At 40.1% G+C, this 5,410-nt stretch overlaps 1 pseudogene; it reads left to right on the forward strand.

Moving 5' to 3' along the window:
- The first annotated feature begins 4,319 nt into the window (after positions 1 to 4,319).
- Positions 4,320 to 4,891, forward strand: LOC118834936 (annotated as a pseudogene).
- Positions 4,892 to 5,410: the final 519 nt, after the last annotated feature.

A 5,410-nucleotide genomic window follows, 5' to 3' on the forward strand; every position in this document is an offset into this window, starting at 1 on the left:
ACAGTCATTACAAGACAAGAAAGACCTTATCAGCTTTTGGCCTTGCTCCCAAATCATGGGCACTGTCTCAGAGACAGGCCAACCAGGTGATGGACTATTTACCACCACCACCAAGTCACAGATCTAGAGTTAGAAGGCACCTTGGAGACCATCTATTCTACTCCCATCAATTTATAGCTGAAGAGGCTATGAATCAGGGAGACAATAAATAATTTTCCCAAGGTCACACATGTAGTAAATGTGAGAGAAGGAATTATGCCTCCAACGTATTAAAGTATTTTATGCTTTTTTTTGCTATATCTTTGAAGTAAATATTTGTTGGTAAAAGCTAATGGTAAGTGGTGCCTTGAGCCAGTGGCAGGTGAATGACTCTCAGAGAACCTGATAATGGGAGGAGGGGCAAAAAACCCTTATTGCATTTACAAGAATGTGTTCTGCTTGACTCACTTTGTACTGACCTGTGCTAAAGATTACTTTCCTTGTTCTTCTTAGTTCTTTGGATTTGCTGATTCTGACTTGCCTTTATATGGCATCCTCTCCCCCCACTTTTTTCATTTCTAGGGGGTTCCTTTGTTTCTGGTCCTTAACTATTAGGCTACATCAGCTCTTCAACCCTAAGGAGAAGTGAATTTAATAGAATTGAAGCTTTAGAAAGGCAGCATGGTACACTGGAAAGAGCCCAGGATTTGGAGCTAGAGCTCCCAAACTGTGAAGAAAACCCAGGTGCCAAGCCTAGTTTCTGCTCATCTCATGGATGACTTTGGGCAAGTCAAGTCACTTCATCTCTCTGGGCCTTCCAGTTTTCTTAAGATTAAAATGAGAAATTTGTGCTAGATAATCGTGGTGGACCTCTTTAATTAAAATTCTATGGTCCTATGATCCCATGGTCTTTTATCCTAGTTTTCAAGATGGCCCCTCGATGGAAATAGCACTGGATGAAGAATCCCAGTGGATTCACTTATTAGCTCTTTCATTTACAGTCTGGATAATCATAGGCAAATCACTTAACCTCTCTCTGATTCATTTTCCTTACTTATAAAATGAGGGTATAGGACTTTATGATTTCTAATGTCCCTCCTGTTTCTAAATCTATGATCCTATCTGAACAAAGCCAAGAGCAGTGCCTTCTTCCATGTTCTATTTAAAATCATTATTGTTAGTACTTCATCACCACCATCCCTATAACCCATCCATGAAATATACAGTCTCATTATTCATGCACTTCTTCCTACCTCTTTTAGGCTGTCTTGTTAATCCTTAAATTGGCTAATGACTTTAAAACATTCTTCTTCAAATGCTTACATATTAAAAAGGTATATTTGTATTTTAAGAGAAATATATGACCCATCACTTTTCAGCATTGAAATCAAAGAAAACATAGCTGTTGGACAATGGTGATGTTGAATTGGTAATATGGTTGGGGAAGAAATGGGGGAGGAGAAGAAGAGAAAAATGTTAATAAAGATAGTTGGACACAACATCTGTAGCTTTAACTATAATGAATGAGAAGGGCCTGCCAGGATTCCTTGGCAACCAAAATGCTGAGTCCATTAATTATTGCTTTTGTTTTTGTTTGGGGGGGGGCAGGGGATGGGAGTTTCTTTTTAAAAAAAAACTAAAATATATGCTGTTCTTTGATATCTTGGAGACAGCAAGGCACAAAGCCAAGTGTAATCCAGCCCAGTTGCAACTGCACTTGTGAAGAACTGAAAGCCCAGTGGTGATGCTATGACTCAGATTACTTCTTGGAGATGTTATCCATTGAATAATATGAAACCACAAAATAGTGTCAGCTTAACCCTTTGTAAAAAAATATGGGAAAGAAGGAAGGAAGAAAGGAAGGAAAGAAGGAAGGAAAGAATGAAAGATGGTAGGTTAGTGTTATCCTTTCATTTTAGTTTGTTGCAAGGCAAAGTAAGCTTCTATTTTGAAACCTCTCTTGCAATGCTCTACACACAGCTACATACATTAAAATGGACAGAGAACCAAGAGCCCACTAAAGACTCAAGGATATCATTCTACTTTAATTGCTCCCTAAAGAACAAACTCTTTCTCACATGGAAAAGAGCTGCTATATATTAAGAGATGCCAGGACTGAACACCTACACTGATGTCATCCCGATATGTAATCCATACACAACACTTTCCTCAAAGACCGCCTAGCCCACAAATGAGAGTGCATTCCCAGGTCTGCCTTCCCTTTGAATGATACTTGCCCACTAGCTAGCAGGAAAAACCAGTGGAACAAGAGAAAATAGCAAGCAAGCGCTGATCTTTCCATAAGTGAGCAAATGGAACTTCTATGGCCACCTTATTCCTTGGAATTGGCAGGATCTAGAGGAATTTTTACATACCTTTGAAGTTATAGGGCAAAGACGCGCTTGCTTCTCCTTTCCCTGCTTTTAACACCAGTGGTTGCTAAACACCATCATTAATAGTCCCTCTAAAAATTGAAAAAAAATTGTCACAGGTTCCTCTCCTCCTCATAAAACAACAGATGCAAATAATTTTAATGACTATGTTATTCAACTAAATTTAAGAATTATCACAGTTTTATAAAAACCAAAATGACTCTTAAATATATCATAAATAATATATAAAGTAACAAATAATAGTTCTGCATCCACTGTTGTAGTACTGTAAGATCTCGGATTTAGAAATGTAAGGGATTTATCTTTGAGGCCATTTAGTACAACTTCCTCGTTTCATAGATGAGGAAACTGAAGTTAGGAGAAGTTAAATGGCTTTCTCAGCCACCGAAGTAGTAAATGGCAGAGCAAGAATGGGAATCTCTTTTCCCTGAACCATAATGTTCCTTCATAAAAATAACAAGAACTAACATTTATAGAGTCCCTTGTAGTTTGCAAAATATGTACAAATATCATTTAATCCTCACAACAATCCTCCTTTTACAGATGAAGAAATTGGAGTAGAAAGAAATTTAATGATTTGCCCAGGGTCACACAGCTAGTAAGCGTAAAGAGCTGGATTTGAAGTGAATCTTTCCTGACTCGAGATCCAGTGCTCTATCCACTTTGCCATCCAGCTGTTTCATCTCAGAAAACCTTAGGAGCTTTCTTGGCTCATAGTGGTGAAGGGAGGCCTATGACCACGGCACCAGGGGAATACTTGGAGGAATAGTGCTGTGGTGTCTGACCCCAGGAAAACCTTTGTGGGACACTGAATCTACAAGGGATAGCATGAATTTCAGGCCCACATGAACACATGTAGCAGAGAGGAGCTGATGGGAGTCATCTGGTCAGTGGGTAGTGTGTATAGTGCGGTGGGTAGAATCTGAAATGACTGAGGAAACAAAGGTTGGAACTTTTGATCATATTAATTTATTAAGCAATGCATATCAATTGCATAACAAATTGGAAGGAGGCCTCCTCAATTTTGACACTGGATCCTAAATGCAGAGGGAGACAGATTTTTATGCATTAAAAACAAATAAGACCAGTTAATTAAAAGAAAACAATTAACTGGGATACAACATTAGGTAATCTAATTTCTATTGGAGGAAAGACTAGGTACTTTCTGAGTTGGGAGGGGGAGAGTAGATAGGTGCAATCCCTTAAAATCAGAAGTGTCCCATTCCCCACCCTCCCCCCCCCCCACAAAGTGTCTGTATTCAATCAAAGGAAACTTGGCCAGTTTTCAGATAAGATATATCAGTTGGTCGAAATATATAATTGCAAGAAAACTCTTGGCATCAGTCTTCGGATCCGACTGGGTTTCTGGTCAGCATAATGTAGGTCCTTAATTAAGAGTCTTTAAGCAGCAGGTAGAAGTCCAGTTTCCCAGGCATGCAGGGCTAGGTTCAAACAATTCCCACAATTGAATCAAGTTTTCCCACAAGATAGAAATTGGACTACATCCATAATTGAATAGAAAGGGAACTGAGCTAGATCCAGAATTGAGTCACAAGATGGAGTCAATGTGGTTCTCTCAATTCTCACAGTTCCCACCATATGCTCTCACCCCTTATCTATAGTGGAGAGTCCTAGCTCTTTCTCTTTGTGGCTGGGACTTCTGCTAAGAAATTGAAAACAGTTCATATATTTATCAGAAAATTTTACCGAAAAATATCCAATAAGTCTGGTACTTTGTGCCTCCTTGAAAGAGTTTTATGCCCCTCCCCTTACAGAGCCCTACCCCAAATTTGGAAAACTTTGACACGAAGGAAATGACAAAGTACTTCAGATAACTAACATTAGTTTACAATGGTACAGCAAAAACTGAAACTACTCTGGTATTATTCTGTTTTTTTTTTTTTAAACAGAATCTCAGGTCCCTGGGCTGCCCCGCCCCCGGAGAAGATGCAGCTGCGAGCGGCCGGAAGCGTGTGAGCCGTGGCCTCGTCCCTGTGGGCGGCGGCCAGGGCTGAGACCCCCGGGTCCCCGGTCTCCCTCGCAACCGCCCCCGTGCGCCTCCCAGGCCACCCTGGCCCATGGTCCTCTCCCCTCCTAGCGGCCGTTCCCTCCCGGGGCCTCTGCACCAGCGCCCTGCGCCTCGCCGTCTGAAAGTTCACAGACAAGCATGAATGGTTATCAGCTGAAAATGGTATTGGAACAGTGGGAATCAGCAATTTTTGCACAGGAAGCATTGGGAGATATAGTTTACCGTAGTCTTCCAGAAGTTGGAACAAAATTGAACAAACAAGATGAGTTTGGAGCTTTGGAAAGTGTGAAAGCTGCCAGTGAACTCTTCTCCACTAACTGGAGAAGTAACTGAAATTCATGTAGCTCTTGCAGAAGACCCAGGACTTGTCAACAAATCTTGTTATGAAGATGGTTGGCTGATCAAGATGACTCTAAGCAACCCGTCAGAACTTGATGAGCTGATGAGTGAGGATGCATATGAGAGGTACATAAAATCTTTCGAGGATTGAACGCTGGATCCCCAAATAAATTAGCATAACAATACAGCCCAGTATAGCTTTGTCCTAAACTAGTGGTATATGGAAGGTTAGCAACTTTAACACTTCTGAAACAACACCATGGCATGGAAAAAAATCTTAACTACTCAGAAATGACTGGATAAAAATGCCTTTTACTATTTGCACCTTTTGCACCATTGCATCCTTGTAATGTCAAGTTAGTGTCTGTCTAGTTCTGAATTCATTGCATCATGTGTGGTAAAAATGAATTTTAAGACCATGTACTTCAGAGCTAGAATTTTATCTATAAAAAGCCTTAAATCAGTAATGTAATGGCCAACTTCATCCATCATCAGTATTGTTCGAAATACATTTGGTTTTCTGTCCATGGGAATAATTTACTGAGATTGGTTAACTGGATGGTGTCAGATGCAGTACAATACCAACTTAATTTTTTAATAAACTGCTTGGCTGAAGCTGTTTTATACAGATGAGACTTCAACCTTACAGCAGAATAGGTAATGAAATTTA

The sequence above is a fragment of the Trichosurus vulpecula genome, chromosome 1 (assembly GCF_011100635.1).
Source record: "Trichosurus vulpecula isolate mTriVul1 chromosome 1, mTriVul1.pri, whole genome shotgun sequence".
NCBI lineage: Eukaryota > Metazoa > Chordata > Mammalia > Diprotodontia > Phalangeridae > Trichosurus > Trichosurus vulpecula.